General features: G+C 41.6%; 1 long non-coding RNA gene across 1 annotated transcript in view; it reads left to right on the top strand.

Moving 5' to 3' along the window:
- Positions 1 to 15,109: 15,109 nt before the first annotated feature.
- The window catches only part of LOC125964016 (uncharacterized), a 50,909-nt gene continuing 38,038 nt past the window's right edge, over positions 15,110 to 27,980 (top strand). Inside the window, exon 1 of the long non-coding RNA XR_007476509.1 lies at positions 15,110 to 15,270. This is a non-coding gene — a long non-coding RNA (uncharacterized LOC125964016). The remainder of the gene's footprint in view (positions 15,271 to 27,980) is intronic.

Raw genomic sequence — 27,980 nt, 5'->3', positions numbered from 1 at the left:
AAAGAATGTGTATATATATGTATAACTGAATCACTTTGCTGTATAGCAGAAATTAGCACAACACTGTAAATCAACTATACTTCAATTAAAAAATTAAAATAAAATAAAATAAAAAAGAATACCAGGACTCCGTGTCGCATCCAGACGTACCTGAGCTCTTCTGTTACATAAGCCAATAAACTCTTATTTTGCTCCAAAGTTGGAATTGAATTCTTTCACTTACAGCTGAAGTCCTGAGCTCTAGACAAAGCTTCAGAGTGGTTTCTGTGCAGTCCTTTCTCCCCCTTGATTGTCTGATCCTTTCCCAGGAGGAAAGAGCACTGGATTTGGAGTCAGGAAACCTGACATGAAGTCTGGTTCTGCCATTTCCAAACAACTGGACCTTGAGGTAATCACTTATGTTCTCTGAGTATCAGTGTCCTCATCTGTAAAATGGACCTAAGAATGCTTCTAAGGTTGTTTCCATGAAATGAAATGACACTTACTAACGTACTTGATAAAATTGGCCATCCTCCAAAATCAATAATATAGTATTACAATGTGGATTTCTTCAATACCTTGGAAAAAGTTGGCAGTTTCTAGATGTTTGTTGCATTGTTTCGTATTCATTAGTGTGTCCAGTCTACCAGTCTTGGGAAGCACCTAGGGCTGTGTGGGCTCTGCCCATCGCCCCCGTAAAGGACAGCCCTGCCTATCATGTGTTTCTCCCCACTTTCGTCTCCAGTCATGGCCAAAATGAACACACCTGGGCAGACACCAAAGCCATAACTTGTCAGAATGCAGTGTCCTGTGACTCACATGGCTTGGCTTAAACACGTGATGTAGGTCAATTCGACTTTTCACTCCTGTAAATTTGATGTCCAAGGGACGTTGCCCTTAGAAGGTGAGAACTCTTGATGTTGATCAGAGTACTTGAGGGACGATGCATTCCCTCTGCTGCCTGCTTCCTGCAGGAGGGAGGAGATGGGAGCCCCCCCCCCCCGCAGGCTCATTCCCCAAGGGCAGTGAAACTGGCGGATTACCTTCCCTTGATAACTGCTGTGGGCAAGAGGCAAGGCAGAGGTCAAGTAGCCTAAAGGCTGACTTTGCTGGTACAAAGCCAGCATCATTGTGAGTACGCAGGAACAACGCTGGGTCAGAGGCCCTAGCATCCGTTCCCACTTTAGTGAGCATCAGGGGTCTCTGGGAAGCTTGCTAAAACTGAAGAATTTTGATTCAGTGGGTCTGGGACAAGGCCCCAGATTCTGTGTTTGTATTGTTGTTGTTGTTGTTTTTATAATTTTATTGGAGTATAGCTGGTTTACAATGTTGTGTTAGTTTCAGGTATACGGCAACGTGATTCAGTTACACATATATTCATTCTTTTTTCAGATTCTTTTCCCATATAGGTTATTACAGAATATTGGGTAGAGTTTCCTGTGCTATACAGTAGTCCTTGTTGGTTATCTATCTTACATATAGCACTGTGTGTATGTCAGTCCCAAGCTCCTAATTTATCCCTTCCCCCCATGTTTCCCCTTTGGTAACCATAAGTTTGTTTTCAAAATCTGTAAGTCTGTTTCTGTTTTGTAAATAAGTTCATTTATATCATTTTTAATTAGATTCCACATATGAGTGATATCATATGATATTTGTCTTTCTCTGACTTACTTCTCTTGGCATGGTAATCTCTAGGTCCATCCATGTTGCTGCAAATGGCATTATTTCATTCTTTTTTATGACTGATTAATATTCCATTGTATGTATGTACCATATCTTCTTTATCCATTCCTCTGTCGGTGGACATTTAGGTTCCTTCCATGTCTTGGCTATTGTAAATAATGCTGCAATGAACATTGGGGTGCATGTATCTTTTCGGGTTATGGTTTCCTCCAGATATATGCCCAGGAGTGGGATTGCTGGATCATATGGTAGTTCTATTTTTAGTTTTTTAAGGAACCTCCATACTGTTCTCCACAGAGGCTGTACCAATTTACATTTCCATTAACAGTGTAGGAGGGTTCCCTTTTCTCCACACCCTCTTGAGCATTTATTGTTTGTAGACGTTTTGATGATGGCCATTGTGACTGGTGTGAGGTGATAATACCTCATGGTAGTTTTGATTTGCATTTCTCTGATAATTAGTGATATTGAGCATCTTTTCATGTGCTTTTTGGCCATCTGTTTGTCTTCTTTGGAGAAATGTCTATTTAGATCTTCTGCCCATTTTTTGATTGGGGTGTTTGTTTTTTTGACATAGAGCTACATGAGCTGTTTATATATTTTGGAGATTAATCTCTTGTCAGTCGCTTTGTTTGCAAATATTTTTTCCTATTCTGTGGGCTTTATGGTTTCCTTTGCTGTGCAAAAGCTTTTACGTTTAATTAGGTCCCATTTGAAAACAGCTGGAAGAATCAGGCTCCCTGACCTCAGACTACACTACAAAGCTACAGTAATCAAAACAGTATAGTACTGGCACAAAAACAGAAATATAGATCAATGGAGCAGGATAGAATGCCCAGAAATAAACCCACTTACCTGTGGTCAATTAATCTATGACAAGGGAGGTAAGAATATACAATGAAGAAAAGACAGTCTCTTCAACAAATGGCACTGGGAAAACTGGTCAGCTACATGTAAAAGAATGAAATTAGAATATCCTCTAACACCATACACAGAAATAAACTCAAAATGGATCAAAGACCTAAGTGTAAGGCTGGACACTATAAAACTCTTAGAGGAGAACATAGGCAGAACACTCTTTGACATAAATTGCAGCAAGATCTTTTTCGATCCACCTCCTAGAGTAACAGACTCTGTGTTTGTAATGGGCATCTGGGATGATTGTAAGTCTGGTGGTCCTCAAACCTCATTTTGAGGTCACCTGGGGTCAAAGCTGGACATGATTGATGCTTTAATACACACATTTCCTTTTCAATTAAATATCAAAAATGTCTGGGTTCTCCTTAGGTAGTTATTAGCAACTCTCCTTGGCCTACAGGTTCATGAATGAGAAGTTTCTTCACTGTGCTGTGATTAACACAAGCATAGTAATGGAAAAATCCATACTTACATAGACAATAAATCCAAGGGTGACTATATGATGAACGACCTCACCAAAGTCTTCCTTAAAAACTGGAATGAACACATTCACCTTGAGAGATTAAATTTTTTAGTAACTCAATTGCCATGAACTTCCAAGAGTGCCAAGGATTCTGGCAAGATCTAAATCACCACAACTTCCTAGCTTTGTTGCTGATTGGAATCAGGGTAGCTTTTAGCCAAAGCAAAAGTAGTTACAAATGCAGGCAATGAGTAAAAAAGCCACAGTTATACCTCCTCTGTCCTGAGTAGAATTAAATAAGACTAGATGCTTATGGATCCCATCTGCAAAAGGAAAAACAGCTTAAAGGGGCAACGTGGTCTGCTGAAGAACAACATAGGATTTCAACTAGGCCTCCGAATTCTCATCACAGCTTTTGTGACTGATTACTTAACCTCTCTGAGCCTATTTTCCCATCTTAAAATAGGAGGGGAGGGGATAATTCCTATATGGCAGGGACATCAGGAGGATTGGGGGGGGGGAATTCATATACCTGTATATGTACGTATATATCAAGCATTTGGCATCAAAATTTGGAAACTCCACCAATTAAACATTACAAAAGTTAATCTCTCTGAGTTTCAACTTCTTTGTCTGCAAAATAGGAATCATCATAATCCCCACTACATAGAGTTGCTTTGAGAATTATATGAAATATCTTACATAAAGTACCTGGCAGACATCTGGGACAATTTGAGTGTCAAAATAAAAGATGGTAGTAAAGAATTATAACAAACTGAATAAAGTAAGAATTTGCGAGTCCATGCCAATATAAATAAATAAGGCGAACAAGAGAGCTCCTCCTTACAGTTGAGAGCCAACTCATGATGGCAGAAGGAATGACTGAATTAAAATGCCACCATTTGGCAACCATAACAGTATTTGAGTCAGTCGAGAATCATCAATGGATGATTCATCACAGGATATTTGCCAAGTCTCAGAGTATCTCCTCACAAGAGACCCATTGATCACAAGGATAAAAGAGTGCCTTTACAGGGCTTCCCTGGTGGCACAGTGGTTGGGAGTCCGCCTGCCGATGCAGGGGACACGGGTTCGTGCCCCGGTCCGGGAAGATCCCACATGCCGCGGAGCGGCTGGGCCTGTGAGCCATGGCCGCTGAGCCTGTGCGTCCAGAGTCTGTGCTCCACAACGTGAGAGGCACCCCCCACCAAAAAAAAAAAAAAAAGAGTGACTTTACAGTGGAGAAAACCAGCGGACACTACATTTTACTAGGACTAATTGACAGCATGTCTCTTCTGTGCGGCATTGAGAAGAACTCATCATGTCCTCAGTGGAATTCCTAAAAACAGTACATAACCTGAATCTCACCATGAGGAAGACAAAACAAATGGAGGTGTGTTCCTTTCAAAAATGTCAGTGTCATGAAATAGAAGGATTCAGGAATTGTTCCAGATGTCAAGACACGTGACAAAGGGAATGTAACACCTAATCGTGGATTTTCTTGGGCTAAAAAGAACATTACAGGGACACTTGGCAACATCTGAGTAAGGTTTACTGATTAGGTAACTAACGTATTGCATCAGTGTTAATATGATTTAGATGATTGCATTGTGGTTTTGAGAGGCAGGATTTGTAGGCAGACTTTTTGGAAATATACACAAGTACTGAGGGATAAAGGGCATTGGATCTACAACATCTTAAATGTTAAAAGAAAAAAATGATTGATAGATAAAGTAAATAGAGCAAATGCTAACATTTGAGGTGTGGGGGGGAAAGGGTGTCCAGGAATTCTTCACTATTTTAGCAACATTTTGTAAGTCTGAAATTATGTGGGTTTTTTTTTTTAAAATGTCCAGCGCACAAAGTAACTGACAGCAGTTTCTGTTGTTAATCAATTAACAACAGCAATGAAACCCTGGGTGTAGTCTAAAGAGTTTAGAAGCCAAGAGGAAAATGAGTACAAAACCAACATGAGGATTTGCTAAAGAGTGCGTTTTGGGTTTGCAGTACAAAATGTGACTCTCCATCTGCCTTCTGTGACTCACTTTGTTTCAGTTCCTCTTGGCAGCTGTGGTCCAAGGATTGGGGTCCCTGTGTGGTCTTATAGGAAATGCAGGTTTTATGAAGTGCATCCTGCATAAGGTGGAGGCCAGTGGGGTTGACTGATGCTATGTCTCAGGCTCATATGCCTGGAAGCGACAGCAGTGCACCAAATCCTGGGTCTCCCTTCCAGCCCCAGTGAACTCCATAGAAAGCCATTTCAGGTTAAAAGTTTAGTCCTGGCCCTGTCGCTGTCCATCTGGAGGACATAAATATGTGGCAGTACTTTTAGCAGCACAAAGTTGCACACATATGCTGGGGAGCCTGGGGCTTTGTGGTTAAGAGGGCACCTCTGGAGTCAGACAGACTGCTTCCAAAACTCAGATACGCCACTCGTCAGATAGACAATTTGGGGTAGGTCATGAAACCTCTATGCCTCCAATTTTCCTCATCCACAAAATGGGGGTAATAACTTTAATACAGAGCCAAACTCACAGGGGTGGTGTTTAGTAAGTGAGATAATGCAAATGATATAGCTTTTATGCTCATGCATCCTGACGTATCTTCAGGTATAAACTAATGTTATTATGATGTCATTCTGAAATTATCTAGAATCAGAGCCATTCCATTAACATATGCTGGAACTTCTTTCCTTCTCCTTTACCTGCCCTGGCCAGCCCATCTTCTGATAACACCAATCACCAACTGCTTTTAGTGTTGATTTTCTTCTGACTTCAGTTCCTACTGGGGTCCTGGGGATGGCGGGCGGGGGCGTGGGGAGAGAACTTCTTCCTGCCTCTTTCTCTCCCATCTCAAGGTTCCAGTTCGCTAGCTGAGCCCTGGGGTTCTGGAGACTTCTGTGATTCTGCAAGAAGTTCATCTTGTGTGAGAAGTTTACCTGGAAAACATGTGGCTGAAGATGGAACTTCAGTGCTAGGCCCCCGGAACAGTGGAATATGTTTTCACTTCCACTCTCTGCCAGGCGCACGAGCCTGTGCAAATTCTGGTCCCCACACAGAGGCAGAGGAAGAAACCTGCCTCGCTCTTAGGACTGGGAGACTCTACACTCAGGATCTCAGAAAAGCACTCCCCGCCACCAATCTGTCCACAGTGGCCTTAGCCAAACCCCAGGAATGGAGGCTTGACAGGAATGTGTCATAAGAAAGATATTCCTCCAGACTCCTCTCTCCTGGGTCCACACCCATATTTCTGCCTGCTTGCTGGACATCGCTAGATGACCCGCAGGCACCTCAGCCTCGGCATGTCCAAAATGACACCTCGCCCTCCCTTCTCCTATGCCCTCTGTTTTGGGTGATGTCACAAGCCAAGTTGGAAATCTCAAAATCATCCTCCCCTGAGCTGTTCCTTTAGGAAGGTCCTGTCCATTCCAAATCCCAAACGGCCCAGACCTGATTCTCCCTCTTCATGTCACATGTTGACTTTCAGGTCTTTATGATCTCTCTCTCCCTTGGACTATTTCAGCAGCCTCCTACCTAGTTTCCCTTCTACCAGGTCCCACAAGTCTGGTCCACTCTTCACATTAAGGGCAAAGTTACCTCCGGAGTAGGAAATGTGATGATTCTCCCACCATGGTGAAGCATGTGCTGGCTCCCCCAGCGACTCAAGGATGGAGTGTGGACTCTCGAGTGGGCATGCAAGGCTCAGCCCATCTCTCCAGCTTCATCTTTCCCCAAATCCCCACCCTCCAGCATACGAGGCTGCTTGCTGGTTCCCTGAATCCTCCTTATTCATTCACTAGTGAGCCTTTGAACGAGGTCTTCCTTCTGTTTGGACTCTCCTTTCTCCTCCATTTTTTAACCCAGAAGATCCCTACTTACCTTTCAAACTGAGTTCAAAAGTCACCTTCTCTGGAAAGGAAGTCTCCTTGTCTCCCTCTTCTCTGCTCCCAGAGCATGTTTTCCGCGCCTTTGTTAGTATAACCCGTGAGTCTGCCTTGTCATTGGTTGTTTCTATGTTTATACTGCATCCTCTTCATGATCAAGGATTCTGTGCTGTTGACTTACGTACTCCCAGCGCTGAACTTGCCTGTCTTGGGGAAAAGACATGTATAACGTGCCTAGAGTACCACAGAGCACCACTGTGCCCTAGAAGCATCGCCCTTTCGCTGTAGCTTTATAATCTTGCCTAAATACTAGAATGTTGGTTCTTATGCAAGGTAGAGTCCAAGGCTCCAAATTCACCTTTATCTCAACCTTCTTCCAGGTGAACTTGTATTCTTTCTTTACCTGTCTCCCTGATCTCCTGCCTTCTCAGCAGATCTCTGAGGGGATGTCTCTGGCCATTAAAAAAAAAAAAAAAAAATGTATCCTGGATTTGCTGGCTGGGGTAATTTACTTTCTATGAGATCAGAGCAAAAGCTGATCTTGTTAAAAGGCTTTAGCTATTATCCCCCAGAGATAGAATAATATGTAAACAGCATAAAATGCTGACATGTGAGGTGTCCATTTGCACACATGGTCATGTTTTCCTATGATATTTAGAAGCAGGGTTAGACTGACCCTGGCATTCACTTAACAGCCTTTGTTCTAATTTCTTCCACAATGAGTTTTGTTCCAACTTTCTGGTCATTTCTACTTTGGGAGGTGGCCAAGGTCCAGGCAGTACCTGTGGTCACGCCAAGGCTCTGTGCCCCTCCACCCCGGGGGCTTGGTCTGCCTCTTGGAGTGCATGCATTCTGACAGATGCAGTACATGCAGGGGGCAGACCCCATAGTCTGAGGAGATGGGCGCCTCCTGCACGGGATCTCATTTTTCTCCATCTGTACAAACATTTGGGGCCTTGGGCTTTGTGATTCACACGATGACTATCCATCTGCCCATTTACTCCAGAAAGGGAGAAGGATTTCTTCACACGCAGTTGGCCCAGATTCAGACGTGAGCTGAGTCATCCTGTCACATATTCGGGAGCCACCTGTCTGACCCATACACTGTAGTAGATCTCCATAATAATAAGGCTTCCCATTACATGAAGATGAGTATTACTTGTGTACTACCCTCTACACTCCCAAACCAACCTGAAATTCCCAGCCTGGGCCAGTAATGGGATAGGTCAGGGCTGGCCGATGTTGTAGCTCCCGCCCCTTGGTCCCTCCCTACACCTGGCAGACACGCTAACTGATTGATGAACTCTCCTCCTCTGAGCCCGGAAACAAACCCTCACAATCGGTCGGACTTGGCACCAGAGATGAAAGCATATTGATACCTGAAGGTTAGATTGGGAAGACGTGGTTATTTTCTGGGTGAGGAGGGTAGTCTCCTGAAGGCTACTTTTATTTGCTTGTATATATAATGATTTATTGGGGGTTGGGGTGGGGAGCTTGGAGGAACTCAGAAGGTAATACATACACACACTGAGTCCAAAATTCAAAAGGTATAAAAGAAAAGTGAAATTTTTCTTTCCCACCTCTATTTCCCTCCATGGAGGCAATCCATATCATTGGGCTTTTTGTGTGTGTGTTTGTCCACACACACACACACACACACACACACACACACACAGAGGCTGTATTAGCTTACCAAGGCTGCTGCAGGCTAGAAGTCTAAGAACAAGGTGTTGGTAGGGTTGGTTCCTTCTGAAGGCTGTGAGAGAGGGTGTGTCCCATGCCTCTCTACTAGTTTCTGGTGTCTTGCTGGCAATCCTTGACATTCCTTGGCCTGTAGGTGCATCACCCCAATCTCTGCCTTTGTGTTCACGTGGCGTTCTCACTCTGTGCATGTGTATCCAGATATCACCTTTTTATAGGGATACCAGTCATATTTAATTAGCGTCCAATTTCATGGCCATATTTTAATTAACTACCTCTGTAAAGACCTTATCTTCCAAGTAAGATCATATTTGGAGGTACTGGGCGTTAGGTCCTCAACGTAAGAATTTGGGGATGACATAATTCAACACATGTAACACGCATTTAGGTATATGCAGATTTTTAAGTAAATGACAGCATGCTGTAAACACTCTTCTGCATCTTGCTTTCTTTAATATTCTTGGGAATATTTCTGTATCGATACATAGAGACCTTCCTTTTTAATGGCTACGTAGGGCTGCATCACTTGGGGATGTAGTTATTTATTTATTCAACATCTCCTAGTGATGGACATTAAGCTCCTTTCAATCTTTTGCTATTACAACAAGTTTTCCCTGAATGTCCTTGAACATGTCCTTTCACACTTTGAATGCAAATGTAGCTGTAATAGAGATTCTTAGACAATTCAAAGGGTAAGTGCACTTTGATTTCAATATGCGTGTAAACTGCTCTTAATTGCCAAGAGAAAAGGCAGAGAAGAGGGGTTTATCTGATTAGCTAATTGCCACAATGGATCCCTTTCGGGGTTAAAATACAGGACTAGAAAGAGCCCACAGAAGGGGGGAGGAGGACCTTTCTAAAACTGGCACTTGTGAACCCCCAGCTGGAAATGACATCCGTAGTCTGTGCCATGGACAGGCACTTCTGAGTCTGCAGTAAGACTATCTCCTCCCTCTGAGCCCAGAGACTGGAGCTGGGTCCAGGGACTCCTGCCTGCCTGAGCTTTCAGTCCAGGGCTCTGGGGGGAGGGGTGAGAGGCTTGGGGGACTGGAGGGTGGAGGGTAGAGCCCCAAACACGGAAGAAGATGCTTCAGCTGAAGACCAGGCCTAGTGTGGTCCAATCGCCTTTATTCTTTCTCCCTGGTACCCTTCCTGTTCAGCTGCTGTGGCATGCTAAACCTCCAGTTGCATTTTGGCCAGGAATCCCCATTCCGATGAGGTCTCTAACCTTGCTGAGGGTGTGAGGGCATCTGCAGTGAGTCATCCGACAACGGCATGGCCCAGCTTTTCAACATAACTGCTAGCTGGAAACTTGTAAGCCCTCCCTCAGTTTTTGCTTATATGTGGGAGCCTGACTCATGGAGGTGAACTTGTCCGGGCTCTTTGTAGCCCTCTCCTCACAGAATCACAGGGTTTTCAGTATTGTCAGGTAATCCAGAAGCTTGTCCTTTTTTGTTGGAGAAGCTGAAGCCCAAAGGAGTGACATGGGTGAGACCCATTCAACACCCACCCACTGGGGCCCAGGCGCAATGCTAAATCCTGGGGTTGCAGGTATGATTAAGACAGACTTGACCCCTCCTCTCCTCACAGCCCTGTAGAGAAGACAGCCACGAACAAATGATTTGCATTAGTCAAATGTGCACAAATAAAGAAATGAACAAAAATGAGAGATGTGAGAGTTGTGAAGGAGACATTCCTGGTGCCAGAAGGGTGTATGGGGTCAGGGACAGCTCCAAGCAGGAGGCAACATTTAAGCTGTGACTCAAAGAAGGCTCCATCTGTGAAGAACAGAGCTGCTGAAAGGGCCTTGTCCCATGGTCATCCTGTCGGGACCAACAAAGTAGGACAGAAACCATTCCTCTCACAGGCCACTGCAGACTTCAACCATAAAGGAGAAAATTCCCTCTGAAGACAGTTGGCTGCTTCCACTGCAGAAGCCTTCTATAGGGAATTTGCTGGCCTAGGAAGAATTTGGAAGATTCTTTCAGGATGAATAAAGGATTGTTTGCTGCAGGATGGAGCGCTCATGCCTCCCTTCTGGGAAGGGACTTAGAGTACCTTGCCTCTACCTTACTGTTAAAAAAGAAAGCAACCAGGTTTGTTTGGAGGTGGGAGACCACAGCCAGGCAAAACAGCTGCTAACTCTTCAGGCCCGGCTGATGCTTCCCACCTGACAGATGAGGGCCTGCTGGCCTCCACCCTGGGCCAGGGCGGGAACAGCGCCGGAGGGGAGTTTTTCTCTGCGCTCTGTCAGCCTGACCTTCCTTGGGCCCTGTTTTGTTTTGTGCCAGCCATAATTACCTAATTTATGTATTTCTGGTAAATATGAGTGTAGCTCGGAGCCATTAAAGACATTAGTACAGGTCTGAGACCCAGGATGTCTGGGGTTGAGCTCGAGCAGGACCGCTGACCAGGTCAACGACCCTGCGAGTGCCCCACGGGCCTCTGTTGCTGGATTGTATGAGTGTGGAGACGTGGGAAAGGAACTTGGCAGGCAGTAATCTGACCTGGTAACTGTCATCCATGAACACTAAAGGGAGAACTTACTTGACTCCCTTTCACTTTAGCACCCTGTGAAGCTGGTACGATGGGCTCCGTTTTACAGATGAGAAGACTGAGGCACAGAATGATTCGTCCAAGTTCACAAAGCCTGTAACTGCTGGAGCTGGTGTTTGAACCCAGATCTTCAGACACCTGACCTTCCTTATAAACAGTCGTCTAGGGCCAAATGCCCAACAGAAAATCAATCTAATAACACAGTAGTTTTGTCCTTCTCTACCCCTTCTTTCTCGTCAAGGTACTTGTTTCACTGCCCAGCAGGACCAAATTAAGGGTGTAGGCAGAAATGGAGAGAGCAGCCTTTCTGTTTGTTTTACAACTAACCCAGGGTAAGAGTGACTAAAGGGAAAGATGTTTGGGGTGGGGGTGGGGGGATGGGAAATGCAGTGGGGATTTTGTTGTTTCCAGAACAGTCATCTAACTTTGATCAGGGAGGGGCGGGTCTAGGGTCTCAATCTTATCCCTCATCAACATATGTGAAACTATAACTGCTGGTGGACCCCTAGTCCGGTGTCCGTAAACTGTTTTAGGGACAGTTTCCTAGCTTTTCATCCACAAAAGCCCTTCCGAGAACTCCTGATCTTAAGATGGTGTGTGCCAGTGTGAGGAGGTACAAGGGATTTGGTGAGATCTCTGCTCTTCCAACCCAGCTCTTCAGCTGTGTTTGAAACAAAGACGTGGTCCAAGTGCCAGAATCTCTGCCTGGATAAAAATAGACTAGTCTTTCGAGCTGATGGCTGTGGCTGAATCCTTGAGCATGAAAGCAGTAGACTGAAAAAACTCCCCACTCATACCCACACCCGGTGGATAGCAGAGGGCACGGGAACAGAAATGCCCCAGGCCCACGGAGGACTTTTATTTTATGTTGCTCGTCTGTTTCATGGGTTACTCGGGCACTCTGCTGCCCCTTCTTAACGCTTCTCTGAACCAACGCAAGTCAGACCTTGGCCAAATTTATTCGCTCTCCAGGTCTTAGTTCCTTATTGATAAATGGAGTGATTGAATTAGAGCCTTTCTGAGATCATACGCATTTCAAAATCTATGATTCCTCTTCGTTGACTGTATGGGACCAGGGCAGAGATGGGGAGTGGGGATGGGGTGGGAGGGGACGGTAGGAGCAGTGTGCCTGGGGCCACCAATAAGGAGATACATTGTCTATAGCGAAGTCAAACAGCTAAGAGCTGGTGTGCTTTTTTACTGAGCTGGCAATTCTAAACCAGGTCATGATAAAATATTCCTCCCTGCAAGGTGTCCTGTTGGTATGCCTCCTTTTGGTATGCCACTGAATGAGACTTTTTTTTTTTTTTTAAGATGAACCGGTTTTCAAGGCAGAAATAGAGACACAGATGTAGAGAACAAACGTATGGACACCAAGGGGGGAAAGCGGGGGGCGGGGGTGGTGGTGGTGTGAGGAATTGGGAGATTGGGATTGACATGTGTACACTGATGTGTATAAAATAGATAACTAATTTAAAAAAAAGATTTTTTTTGATGTGAACCATTTTTAAAGTCTTTATTGAATTTGTTACAATATTGCTTCTGTTTTATGTTTTTGGTTGTTTTTTTTTTTTTTTTGGCCAAGAGTCATGTGGGATCTTAGCTCCCTGACTAGGGATCAAATCCTCACCCCGTGAATTGGAAGGTGAACTCTTAACCACTGGACTGCCAGGGAAGTCCCTGAATGAGACTCTTTTGGTTGGTAGTGATAGAAACCAAACTCAGAATGGCTTAAATAAGAAAGGATTTTGTTGGCCCACAGAAGTGAAGAGACCAGGAGATGCAATTGCATTCAGAAACGGTTGTATCCAGATGCACAATGATGTCATCAGAGAGCTGCCCCCTCTGTCTCTTCCCTCAGCTTTATTTCATTTTCAGGCAGGGTTTCTCACAGTACCAACATAGCCACCAGGTGGGCATAGCTCCAGGTGGGCATTCTATCAGCTAAAGTATCTCAGAGAGTCCCTCTGTCCCCAAAATTTCAGCAAAACTTCTAGGCTTTACCCTGGACCAACTTGGTTCCCATGACCACCTCTAATCTACTTGGATGGAATATGCTGACTCATCATCTGCCTAGTCAAGCTCAGGGGCAAGGTCAGCACATGAACTGAGAATGATGGAGGGTCCTTTCTCCCAAAGAATATGGAGGGAGTGTTACTAGAAGAACGGTAAACAGATGTTCAGCGCCAAAGCAGTAACTGTCCATCATATGTTCCTGTCCCCAAAGATGGGCTCATATTATTTCTCTGGCATATCCCCCCTCCCCCACCCACTTCCTTCCCTGTCTTCCTCCCAGAGCTGAAGATTCCACCTCCTACTCCAGTGAGGTCTTCCAGCTCACAGTAGCCCATCTTCCTGTCAACTCCAAAGAATTATTGTGCATGCCTGTCACTCTGATACTTAATTAAGATCAACTGTTTATTTGTTGTTCATTGTAAAAGTAACACGTGTCTATTTTAGAAAAATAGAGAAGAAACAAAAATATTATCTGTGGCTTGCCTTCTTAGTGGCAGGGCATCCTAAGGGCATCTTAGGGCATGCCTAAGAAGGATGGCATTATCATAGAACAGGACCAGTCTACCTTATATGAGAGCAGCCTGCCTTCTCCCAATTCTTCCAGCTAATAAGAGGACTATTTTAATGCTTTATCAGCCAGAGAACAGGTGCCTTTCCTCTCCTAGTTTCACGTACAGTTTACATGAAAGTAAAGCTGATTTGGGATGGATTTATTGTGAATGGTAATAACGGATAGCATCCATTAAATATTCAGTATACTGACCATTCACCTATGTTTTATTATTGAATCATCACAAAAACATTGTGAGGTAGGAACTGTGGTTTCTCCATTTGGCAGATAAGGAAACAGACGTCCAGAGGTTAAGCAACTTGTCCAAGATGACATACCTAGTAAATGGTAGAGACAGGATTTGAACCCAGGCCTGTCTCCAAATCCTGTGCTCTTAAGCCCAAGTTACACTCTACATACTGCCTGACTCGTACTACTTGATTGGTAATATTAATGGTGGTCTGCCTAATTGCTGATAGCTTTCCAATGAAGTCATTTCGGGTATGCTCAGGTGACTGTAATTATATGGAACTCAAATCAAAAGCAGCACCCCTCCCCCCCCCGTCCTTCCCCGGAAAAAAAAATCCTTCAAAAAGAGCACATATTCCATTATATTATAGATTCAGCCATTCATTACTCTATCCATTCCTTCACCAAATATTCATTTACTGGGTGCTTTGTAATAGACAGCGCGATTGACTCTGAAGCGTCCCTTCCACCCATTTATTAGGCTTTAAGACAGTCATGATTAGTCAGCTCTCTCTTGCTACTGATTGGTTGAAGGGTAGGCAGGCCCAAGCCAGTTTGGGCCAATGAGAAGTAAGTATGGGCTCTTAAAGGCCGTCTGGAAGGACGCCCTGCGTCTCTGCCGCAGGCAAACGGGTGGCCGGCGCCATGTTGCAGACCGAGGGAGAAACCCATCTCGGCCTGAGGCGGAAGTGTGCAGAGGTGAGTGCTGCCAGAAGCCGATTTTGAGCTTCAACATCGTACTCTCTGAGGTACGGCTTTTTTTTATTGTAGTATTGCTTAAGCTGGTTTGAGTCGAGTTTTTAGCACTTGTGGCCCAGCTTTTTAAGTACCCGCCCAGGTGTGTAGGGTGTCTGCCTCACACTGGCTCGGCAGGCGTTCAGCCGCAGCCGGGCCTGCCTAGTGATAAGTCTGTATAGCCACTCAAGCTGCTCATCTCCTGAGCCCGACTGGACGTTCCCCGAGGGCAAGGACACCCTAATTCTTTTTGGCACCCTGGATGCACGTGCTGGAAAACTGCCGTGGAAAACCTTTGTGGAGTGTGTGTGTGTGTGTGTGTGTGTCTGGGTTTACCTCTGATACCAGTGACAGGTTCAGGGAGGGGATTTATGTTTTCGAGTATCTGCTCTCTGTTGCAGCTGTTTTACATATACAGAAGCTAATTTCTTCCTTGAGCAAATCCCGAGTCAGCTGCGGTGATGATTACGTGTTTTATCGATGAAGAGCCTAAAGCCTAGACGAGCTTTAAGCTCACGTAACTTGTAGGTGGTGGAGGTGAGAGCCTGCTGTCTGTTCACGCTACACAGTTATCACAGGATACTGTAGTGCAGCCTATAGAGGCTTCATTATCGGAAAGTGGGTGGTGGCCCCAAACCAAAGGAAACCCTTTTCACTACAGGTGTAATCTATTAACGAAACACCTAGGATTTGCCCTCTGCTCGCTCTCTTTTTGTGTTTGTACGGGAGGTCCATTGTAAACACGTGTGGCCAGCTTGTCTCTAGAACCTGAGAACAAATGACTTCATTTTAATCCTTTATCATGGGGTCAAAAGAGAATAATCAGTCCCTTCCTGTGGGCAGCCTGGCTAATAAAGTATTTAACTTATCCAAGCTCATCCTTTGCCCCAGATGCAAAAATGATGGTAGACGTCTATTGTACAGTATTTCTTTGTACTTATTTAATTTGCTCTTGGAAGAGTGACTATAGTCAGTATGTGCTTTAAAAGGGAACTTGAGGGCTTCCCTGGTGGCGCAGTGTTTGAGAGTCCGCCTGCCGATGCAGGGGACAGGAGTTCGTGCCCCGGTCCAGGAAGATCCCACATGCCGCGGAGCGGCTGGGCCCGTGAGCCATGGCCGCTGAGCCTGCGCGTCCGGAGCCTGTGCTCCGCAACGGAAGAGGCCACAACAGTGAGAGGCCCGCGTACCGCAAAGAAAAAAAAAAAAGGAACTTGAAAAATCCCTCTAAAAGTTCTCTTCCTCTACTGCTTTCGTAAGTAGAGATATAAGAGGGATATGTTACATTTTTTTAAATTCCCATTTTACAGTGGCTTAAGGTCATTATTTTAGATTGGATTTCATCAAATATTAGTTTAAGAAATGTTACTAATAAAATGCTAATCACTGTGCTAAGCTCTGGGGGTAGGTGATCAACACAAATGTAGGCCTTTCCTCTGAAGCACATGTAAGCTGTGGTACTACAAGCTTGGTTTGAGTGTCTGTGTTGACTATAAGAGCCCCTGATAACATCCTACAATTTTGGATTTGGAGTGTAAACACTAAAGGCATAATCCTTTTTCTTTAAACATGGAGTGCTAAAAGCTGTTGTCCGTGAATTTTAATGTTCTGGGTAATTGGCCCTTTATTGACCCTCATTATAATTGAAGGTCAACCTCTGCTGTAGTCAACAGCTCTTTTCCAGATTATTGAATATCATTGGTGATATTAATTACTATGCTTGGGACAAATTTCTTCCCATCTACCCATAACTGGTAGGGGAAATGGGTCCTTTTAGGATCATGTTTATTACAGTGCCTTATTCCCATGGTGTAGACACAGAACACAGTTTCTTATAAAACACTTAGTCAGGAATTTAGTATATTCTGGAAACATTCGTATTCAAGGTAAAAATAATGCTGAGACTTTCTTCCTGTGGTTCTGAAGACCAAAAGATGGATCTGGCTAGAGCAAGAAGTGCTTGGGAAAAATATTTTCTCAGCTCTGTACTTAAATGTGTATTTATTGATGAACTCTTGGAACACATCAACCATAAGAGGTTTCAGCAAAATCCAGTCTTTCAGCTGAATCTCTGGCAGCTTTGTACATGAGAGGTGGTGTCATATCAGCTTTCTGGTTCATGTTTGTGATTTGACAGTGTCTGTCTTTGATACTTGGCCACAAGAAGGTATGTAATTTGTGATATATTTAAGTGGGAAACAGCTGAACTGTTCATGGCCCCCAGGTCACAGAGATTATGCCTTGTTTAATCAGATGTATCACCCTGCTCTGATGCACTGTATCTTTCAAAGTGTACAATTCAGTGATTTTTAGTATATTCACAAAGTTCTGCAATCATTAGCACTAATTCCAGAACATTGTTATCACCTGAAAAAGAAACGTTATGGCCATTAGCAGTTATTTCCTCTCTCCCTGCTTCCCTTGCTCTGGCAACAGCTCATCTACTCTCTGTCTCTATGGATTGCCTACTCTGGATATCTCTTATAAATGGAATCATACAATATGTGGTCTTATGTGACTGGTTTCTTTTACTTCACATGAATTTAAGGTTTGTCCATGTTGTAGCATGTAACAGTACTTCGTTCTTTTTTTATGGTTGAATAATGCTACATTGTATGCATATATTACATTTTATTTATCCACTCATCAGTTGATGGACATTTGGGTGTTTACACCTTTTGGCTATTGTGAATAATGCTGCTGTGAACATTCATGTACAAGTTTTTGTGTAAGAAAAACTATTTTGTAAGAAAAAGTATTCTCTTGAATATATACCTAGGAGTGGAATATCGGGGACATACAGTAATTCTAGGTTTAACTATGTGAGGAAGTGCACTGTGTTTTACACAGTGGGTGCACCATTTTACATTTCCAACAGCAATGTATAGGGATACCAGTTTTTCCACATCCTTGCCAACACTTTTTATTGTCTGTCTTTTTAATTGTAACAATCCTGGAGGTTGCTGACACACTGTATTTCCAGGGTAGAAAGTATATTTTCACATTTTTAGGATTAGAGGTCTGTTCACTACAATATCAGCATTTTAATCTAAATCTTTGTCTTATTTTTGACCTCCTGAAGCCTGCAATTTGAATAATTCTACTGTTGTGTTATTTGCTTTCATGTACAGATTAATCTTTGAAAATTCTTAATTATAGCTTGAGATTTGCCAGCTCTCTTGTGGACTTTATTGAAAGTACCAGCTATACTTGAAAAAGCTCATAATTTAGATAAAAATTAAAAATTATTTTTAGTCTTTTGACTACATTCCCCTGCCCCAGTCCGTTTTTAATGCTTCAGACTGTTATATAATGTTACTGAAACAACTGCTAAACACAGATTTTCAAAGGCATTACTAAACACATGCAGTAACAAAACTTTCTTCTTTGCTTTATAAGTCACCCTCGCCGTTGACTTTGAAGGTATTTCCAAATTATTTATTGACATTGTACATTAAGCTCTTTCTTCAAGGAGGGCTCTGTGAGCCAGAAAAATAGTAAATTTTTCCTACCCTCATAACAAATTTTTAAGTGTACAATACAATATGGTTAACTAGGCACAGTGTTGTTCAGCAGATCTTCATCTTGCATAACTGAAATTTTATGCCTATCGATTAGCAACTTCCTGACCTTAACCTCCTCCCCCCAGCCCCTGGCAAGCAACATTCCATTCTGTGATTCTATGAGTTTGACTATTTTAGATGTCTCATGTAAGTGGTATCATGCATTATTTATTATTCTATGACTGGCTTACTTCCCTTAGCATAATGTCCTCTGGGTTCATCTATGTTGTTGCATATTGCAGAATTTTCTTCTCTTTAATGCCTAAATAACATTCCATTGTATATGTATACCACATTTTCTTTATCTCTTCATCCCCTGATGGACATTTACATTGTTTCCACATCTTGGCTGTTGTGAGTAGTGGCTGCTGTGAACTTGGGGGTGCAGATATCTCTTCAAGATCCTGATTTCCATTCTTTTGGATATATACCCAGAAGTGAGATTGCTGGATCATATGGTACTTAAGTTTTTAATTTTTTGAGGAGGCTCCATGCTGTTTTCCATAGCAACTCCACCATTTTGCATTCCTACCAACAGTATACAAGGGTTCCTGTTTACCCACATCCTCACCAACACTTGTTGTATTTTGACTTTTTGGTAATAGCCATCCTAACAGGTAGAAGGTTTGTGGTCTTAATTTGTGTTTCCCTAATGATGAGTGAAGCTGAGCCATCTTTTCATATTCATGTGGGCCGTTTGTGCATCTTCTTTGGAGAAATGCCTATTTAAGTCTTCAGCCCATTTTTTTTTTAATTGGGGTATAGTTGTTTTACAATGTTGTGCTAGTTTCTACTGCACAGCAAAGTGGAGTTTCCTGTGCTATAGAGCAGATTCTCATTAGCTATCTAGTTTATACATATTAGTGTATATATTAATCCCAATCTCCCATTTCATCCCACCACCCCTTTACCTGCTTGGTGTCCATACGTTTGTTCTCTACATCTGTGTCTCTATTTCTGCCTTGAAAACCCGTTCATCTCTACCATTTTTTTAGATTCCACAAATATGCATTAATATACAATATTTGTTTTTCTCTTTCTGACTTACTTCACTCTGTATGACAGTCTCTAGGTCCATCCACGTCTCTGCAAATGACCCAATTTCGTTCCTTTTTATGGCTGAGTAATATTCCATTGTATATATGTACCACATCTTCTTTATCCATTCATCTGTCAATGGACATTTAGGTTGCTCCTGTGACCTGGCTATTGTAAATAGTGCTGCAGTGAACATTGGGGTGCATGTGTCTTTTTGAATTATGGTTTTCTCTGGGTATATGCCCAGTAGTGGGATTGCTGGGTCATATGGTAATTCTATTTTTAGTTTTTTAAGGAACCTCCATCCTGTTCTCCATAGTGGCTGTATAAATTAACATTCCTACCAAAACAATGCAAGAGGGTTCCCTTCTCTCCACACCCTCTGCAGCATTTATTGCTTGTAGATTGTCTAATGATGACCATTCTAACCAGTGTGAGGTCATACCTCATTGTAATTCTGATTTGCATTTCTTTAATAATTAGTGATGTTGAGCATCTTTTCATGTGTTTGTTGGCCATCTGTATGTCTTCTTTGGAGAAATGTCTATTAACTCTTCTGCCCATTTCTGGATTGGGTTGTTTGTTTTTTTCATATTGAGCTGCATGAGCTGTTTGTATATTTTGGAGATTAATCTTTGACCATTTATTCATTTGCAAATATTTTCTCCCATTCTGAGGGTTGTCTTTTCATCTTGTTTATGGTTTCCTTTGCTGTGCAAAAGCTTTTAAGTTTCATTAGGTCCCATTTGTTTATTGTTGTTTTTATTTCCATTACTCTAGGAGGTGAGTCAAAAAAGATCTTGCTGTGATTTATGTTAGAGAGTGTTCTTCCTATGTTTTCCTCTGAGAGTTTTATAGTGTCCGGTCTTACATTTAGGTCTTTAATCCATTTTGAGTTTGTTTTTGTGTGTATGGTGTTAAGAAATCATCTAATTTCATTTTTCTACATGTAGCTCTCCAGTTTCCCCAACATTGTTTGTTGAAGAGACTGTCTTTCCACCATTGTGTACTGTTGCCTCCTTTGTCATAGATTAATTGACCATAGGTGTGTGGGTTTATTTCTGGGCTTTCTCTCCTGTTCCATTGATCTATATTTATTTTTGTGCCAGTACCATACTGTTTTGATGACTGTGGCTTTGTAGTATAATCTGAAGTCAGGGAGCCTTATTCCTCCAGCTCTATTTTTCTTTCTCAAGATTGCTTTTGCTATTGGGAGTCTTTTGTGTCTCCATACAAATTTTAAGATTTTGTAAAATTCATTTTTCAGTGAAAAATGTCATTGGTAAATTGATAGGGATTGCATTTGGATTTGTAGAATGCCTTGGGTAGTATAATCATTTTAACAATATTGATTCTTCCAATCCATGAACACGGTATATCTTTCCATCTCTTTGTGTCTTCTTTGATTTCTTTCACTAGTGTCTTACAGTTTTCTGAGTACAGGTCTTTTACCTGCTTAGGTAAGTTTATTCCTAGGTATTTTATTCTTTTTGTTGCAGTGATGAATGGGATTGTTTCCTTAATTTCTCTTCCTGATCTTTTGTTGTTAGTGTATAGGGAATGCAAGAGATTTCTGTGTGTTCTTATTTATGCAACCTTACCAAATTCATTGATTAGTTCTAGTAGTTTTCTGGTGGCATGTTTAGGATTTTCTATGTATGGTATCATGTCATCTGCAAACAGTGCCAGTTTTACTTCTTCTTTTCCAATTTGTTTTCTTTTATTTCTTTTTCTTCTCTGATTTGGAAGCTAGGACTTCCAAAAACTATGTTGAATAAAAGTGGTGAGAGTGGACATCCTTGCCTTGTTCCTGATCTTAGAGGATATGCTTTCAGCTTTTCACTGTTGAGTATGATGTTAGCTGTAAGTTTGTTGTATATGGACTTTATTGTGTTGAGGTATGTTCCCTCTATGCCCACTATCTGAAGAGTTTTTATCATAAATGGGTGTTGAATTTTGTCAAAAGCTTTTTCTGCATCTATTGAGATGAGCATATGGTTTTTCTTCTTCAATTTGTTAATATGGTGTACACATTGATTGACTTGTGTATATTGAAGAATCCTTGCATCCCTGGGATAAATCCCACTTGATCATGGTGTATGATCCTTTTAATGTGTTGTTGGATTCTGTTTGCTAGTATTTTGTTGAGGATTTTTGCATCTATACTCATCAGTGATATTGGTCTGTAATTTTCTTTTTTTGCTAAACTCATTAGTTCTAGTAGCTTTTTTAAAACTAGTAATTTATTGAGATGAAATTAATAAAACATAAAATTAACCATTTAATTCAGTGGCATTTAGTATATTCTCAGTGTTGTGCAACCACCATCTCTGTCTAGTTCCAAAATATTTTAATAACCCCAATGTAAAACCTTTACTCATAAAGTAATTTCTCCCCATTATTCTCTTCCCCCAGAGCCTGCCAGCCAACAGCCTTCTTTCTATATCAATAGATTTGTCTATCCTAGGTATTTCATGTGAATGAAATTATACAATATATCACCCTTTGTGTCAGCTTTTTTCACTTAATTGGAGGTTCATCCACATGGTAGCATGAATTCGTACTTCATTTCTTTTTATGGCCGAGTACTATTCCATTGTTTATACATACTACAATTTATTTAACCATTCACCCATTGATGGTCATGTGTGCTATTTCCCTCTTTTGGCTGTGGTGGATAGTGCTGCTATTATGAACATGTGTAAATGTATTTGCTTGAGTACCTGTTTTCCATTCTTTTGGGTTTATACCTAGGAGTGGAATTACAGGGTCATGTGGTAATTCTGTGGTTGTGTGTGTGTGTGTGTGTGTGTGTGGGGGGGGTACGCGGCCCTCTCACTGTTGTGGCCTCTCCTGTTGCGGAGCACAGGCTCCAGATGCGCAGCCATGGCTCACAGGCCCAGCCGCTCCGCAGCATGTGGGATCTTCCCGGACCAGGGCACAAACCCGTGTCCCCTGCATCGGCAGGTGGACTTTCAACCACTGCGCCACCAGGGAAGCCCCTGTGTTTAACTTTTTGAAGTCTAGTACCTTTTTTGTAGATTCCCTAGATAGATGATCATGTTGTCTATGAGTAAAGGTAGTTTAACTTGTTCCCGCTAATCTCATTGCATCTTATTCCTTTCTTGCCTAATTGTATTGGCTAAAGCCTCCAGTACAGTGGTAAATGGAAGTTGTAAGAGTATATACATCCCTGTTTTGTTTTTTTTTTTTTTACTGAAATTAGGAGGAAAATATTCAGTGTTTTCCCATTAAGTATGATACTAGCAGAAGATGTTTTGTAAATACCCTTTATAAAGTTGAGGAAGTTTCCTTCTATTCCTAGTTTGCTAAGAGTTTGTTTTAAATTAGGAGTGTATGTTGGGTTTTGTCAAATGCTTTGTCTGTATCTATTTGGATAATCATATGGATTTTTCATTTTCAGTTTTTCACTGTTGTGAATTGCATCGGTTGATTTTGAAATGTGAATCCAATCTTGCATTCCTTGTGTAACCCTTTGATCATGATGTGTCATCCTTGTAATTGATTGTTAAATACTATATGGTAAAGTTTTGTGTAGAATTTTTCCATTTATGTTCACAGGGGATATTAGTCTGTACTTTTCTTTTCTTGTAATTTTTGTCTAATTTTGGTATCAGCATAATGGATTAGAATGGATTGAGAAGTATTCCCTCCTGTGCAGTTTTGTTTTGGGAGGAGATTCTGTAGAATTGGTATTATTTCTTCCTTAAGTGTGTGGTAGAAATCACCAGTGAAACCATGTGGGCCTAGAGTTTTCTTTATGGAAAGGTTTTTAACTGAAAATTCAATTCAATAGATATAGGGCTAATTAGGTTATCTAGTTCTTTCCTTTCTTATTTTTTTTTTTTTTTTTTTTTTTTTTTTGCGGTACGCGGGCCTCTCACTGCTGTGGCCTCTCCCGTCGCGGGGCACAGGCTCCGGACGCGCAGGCCCAGCGGCCACGGCTCACGGGCCCAGCCGCTCCGCGGCATGCGGGATCCTCCCGGACCAGGGCACGAACCCGTGTCCCCTGCATCAGCAAGCGGACGCCCAACCACTGCGCCACCAGGGAAGCCCTCCTTTCTTATTTTTTAATAAATTTATTTATTTATTTTTGGCTGCATTGGGTCTTCATTGCTGTGTGTGGGCTTTCTCTAGCTGCAGTGAGCAGGGGCTGAGTGGGGACTACTCTTTGTTGTGGTGCATGGGCTTCTCATTGCGGTGGCTTCTCTTGTTCCGGAGCACGGGCTCTAGGCGTGCGGGCTCAGTAGTTGTGGTGCACGGGCTTAGTTGCTCTGGGGCATGTGGGATCTTCCCGGACCAGGGCTCGAACCTGTGTCCCCTGCATTGGCAGGCGGATTCTTAACCACTGTGCCACCAGGGAAGTCCCTCTTTCCTTTTTTTTTAAACATCTTTTTTTGAACTATAATTCAGATACCAAAAAACGTACAATTCAGATACCAAAAAACGTACAGGTAAAATGTACAATTCAAAGGCTTTTTGTATGCGCAGAGTTGTGCAATCATCAATACAAGTTTCTTTTAGAACATTTTCGTTACCTTAAAAAGAAGGTTGGTACCCATTAAGCAGTCACTCTTTAATATCCCTTCCTCCTCCCCCAGCCCCTGGGAATCTCAAATCTACTTTCTGTCCATAATAAATGTCCAGATTTGTTTATTCTGGACATTTAATGTAAATGGGTTTATAAAATATGTGATCTTTTGTGACTGGCTTCTTTTACTTAGCATAGTATTTGCAAAGTTCATCCAAAAAATGTATGCATCAGTATTTCATTTCTTTTCATTGCTAAATAATATTTCATTGTATGAATATACCATGTTATTTATCCATTTATCAGTTGATGGACATTTAGATTGTTTCCACTTTTTGGGCATTATGAATAATGGTGCTGTGAATATTTGTGTAGAAGTTTTGTGTGTGGATATGTTTTCTATTCCCTTGGCTATGTAAAATTTACAATCTTGATTTTTAGCTCAGATTGTCCTCCCTCTCACTAATAACAGTTAATGAAATTTAGTTCATATTTATATGTATCAGCTACAGTGATAGCTTTGGGAAACTCTCCATGTGGGGTAAACAGGCTGGTTCCCTTTCTTTGCCAGACTTTTCATTGACCAAGAAAAATTCTGCACAGAAGACTTAGATCAAATCTATAACTTCCCACTTCTCCTTTGATCTTATTGCCTTGGCACTGCTCTTCTCATGCTTTCAGATATGGGTTGGAAATGGAAGACCCTCTCTGAAGGAATGTTGAGTGCCTCTGGATGACCCCTGCCAAGGTCTGGTAGTTGGGAATGTACAGGATAATGAAAATGCAGGCCAGTAACAAAACAGTGTGACTTTTATTAATTAGGATATGTGAGGTTGGAAATTTGTATGCAGTTCTGGTGTTCACATCACTCTTCATCTGATTCACCTTGACCCTTTATGTATGTTTTTTGGGAGAGCATTAAAAACAAAATTCCCCTCTTCTTTTAGATTTCCTTAGATGTCTTAGATTTTTCCCTTATATTTCCTTGAAATCTAACATGTCTTGAGCACTTGCTGTATGGTAGTAACTGAACTAAAGCAGCTTAAATATGTCGTATCTCATTTAATTCTCATTCCTTTAAGATGTTGGTATTACTTCCATTTTTCAGTTGTGGAAGTAGGCTTAAAGTGGCTGTAGAACTTTCCCAAGGTCACAGACTTAGTGAAGGACAAAAGTAAGGCTTGAACCCACATTTGTCTCATTATGAAGTTGTAACTACTAAGGTCTAAAATTATTAACAGTATTTGTGCCACACATTCTTTTGTATTTAAAATGAGCAGTCGTGTATGCTATGAGTTTTTTTTATCTGTCACATTGGCAGTCTGTTTGTGCATGGCTGCTATCTCAGGGTGAGTACAACATATAAAAGATTGGGAGAGAAATCTATTAATATTAAATAAGTAAGTCCTTGTCTGTGCTGAACTTCAACTCTTCCTTTAGCACCCGGCACAACGAAAACACCTTTTCATAGGCTTTCCTGAAAAACAGCTGCACTATGTATTCAAAGTACTTTGTACCAGCCTCTGATACAGTGAATGGCAATTATACTTTGCTTGTCCACTCTTAGATATTTTATATAGATCTATATCTATATATCTATATTTACATACCATAAATTTACATACCATAAAATTTACTCGCTTTAAATGTACATGTTAATGATTTTTATTAAATTTACTGAGTTGCAAAACCATCATTATAATGCAATTTTAGAACATTTCCATCTTCCCATACAGTTCCCTCATACCTATTTTCACTTAGGCCCTGATGCCATCCCCAGCCATAGGAAGCCATTGATCTGCTTTCTGACTCTATAGCTTTGCCTTCTCTAGACATCTCATATAAGTGAAATCAAGCAATATGTGGTCTTTTTGGTATGACTTCCTTTACTTACCATAATGTTTTTGAGATTCATCCATATTATAGCATGCATCATTATCTTTTTTTTATTGCTGTGTAGTATTTTATTGTATGGCTCTGCTGCATTTTGTGTATGTGTTCATTCATTAATGTTGTGTTTATGTTGATGGACGTTTGAGTTCGTTCCCCCTCTTGGCTATTATGAATAATGGGGCTGTGAATATCTGCATGCAACTCGTCGTGTGCCCATGTTTTTTTTCCTTTTGAATAGACACAGAGCAATGGAATTGATGAGCCACGTGTCTCATCTTTGATTCCTTGAGGGCAGGAACATCACGCTGAAGTTTTAGTATTGGCTTAGTGGTCTTTCAATTGACTCCTGTAGCACACTTGCCACATACTTGGTAGTGAAACTGATCAAGAGGTATTTATGATATAGTTTCATGTTCTCTGAATCTTTGTTTGGTTTTTATGCACACTATCCCCTATTACCACCACTTAGAAAGAGTTTTATTTTTTATTTTTATTTTTTTTACATCTTTATTGGAGTATAATTGCTTTACAATGGTGTGTTACTTTCTGCTTTATAACAAAGTGAATCAGTTATACATATGTTCCCATATCTCCTCCCTCTTGCATCTCCCTCCCTCCCACCCTCCCTATCCCACCCCTCCAGGTGGTCACAAAGCACCGAGCTGATCTCCCCGTGCTATGTGGCTGCTTCCCACTAGCTATCCATTTTACGTTTGGTAGTGTATATATGTCCATGCCACTCTCTCACTTTGTCACAGCTTACCCTTCCCCCTCCCCATATCCTCAAGTCCATTCTCTAGTAGGTTTGTGTCTTTATTCCTGTCTTACCCCCAGGTTCTACATGGCAACTTTTTTTTTCTTAGATTCTATATATATGTGTTAGCACATATATAGTATTTGTCTTTCTCTTTCTGACTTACTTCACTCTGTATGACAGACTCTAGATCCATCCACCTCACTACAAATAACTCAGTTTCGTTCCTTTTTATGGCTGAGTAATACTCCATTGTATATATGTGCCACATCTTCTTTATCCATTCATCCGATGATGGACACTTTGGTTGTTTCCATCTCCTGGCTATTGTAAATAGAGCTGCAATGAACATTTTGGTACATGACTCTTTTTGAATTATGGTTTTCTCAGGGTATATGCCCAGTAGTGGGATTGCTGGGTCAAATGGTAGTTCTATTTGTAGTTTTTTAAGGAACCTCCATACTGTTCTCCATAGTGGCTGTAACAATTCACATTCCCACCAGCAGTGCAAGAGTGTTCCCTTTTCTCCACACCCTCTCCAGCATTTATTGTTTCTAAATTTGTTGATGATGGCCATTCTGACCGGTGTGAGATGATATCTCATTGTAGTTTTGATTTCCATTTCTCTAATGACTAATGATGTTGAGCATTCTTTCATGTGTTTGTTGGCAATCTGTATATCTTCTTTGGAGAAATGGCTATTTAGGTCTTCTGCCCATTTTTGGATTGGGTTGTTTGTTTTTTGTTATTGAGCTGCATGAGCTGCTTGTAAATTTTGCAGATTAATCCTATGTCAGTTGCTTCATTTGCAAATATTTTCTCCCGTTCTGAGGGTTGTCTTTTGGTCTTGTTTATGGTTTCCTTTGCCGTGCAAAAGCTTTGAAGTTTCATTAGGTCCCATTTGTTTATTTTTGTTTTTATTTCCATTTCTCTAGGAGGTGGGTCAAAAAGGATCTTGCTGTGATTTATGTCATAGAGTGTTCTGCCTGTGTTTTCCTCTAAGAGTTTGATAGTTTCTGGCCTTACATTTAGGTCTTTAATCAATTTTGAGCTTATTTTTGTGTATGGTGTTAGGGAGTGTTCTAATCTCATACTTTTACATATACCTGTCCAGTTTTCCCAGCATCACTTATTGGAGAGGCTGTCCTTTCTCCACTGTACATTCCTGCCTCCTTTATCAAAGATAAGGTGACCATATGTGCGTGGGTTTATCTCTGGGCTTTCTATCCTGTTCCATTGATCTATATTTGTGTTTCTGTGCCAGTGCCATACTGTCTTGATTATTGGTAGCTTTGTAGTATAGCCTGAAGTCAGGAAGCCTGATTCCTCCAGCTCCGTTTTTTGTTCTCAAGATTGCTTTGGCTATTCGGGGTCTTTTGTGTTTCCATACAAACTGTGAAATTTTTTGTTCTAATTCTGTGAAAAATGCCAGGGGTAGTTTGATAGGGAT

This window comes from Orcinus orca, chromosome 3 (genome assembly GCF_937001465.1).
Source record: "Orcinus orca chromosome 3, mOrcOrc1.1, whole genome shotgun sequence".
Classification (NCBI taxonomy): Eukaryota; Metazoa; Chordata; class Mammalia; order Artiodactyla; family Delphinidae; genus Orcinus; species Orcinus orca.
The sequence above is the reverse complement of the archived record's forward strand: the minus strand, read 5'-3'. Positions and strand labels throughout refer to the sequence as shown.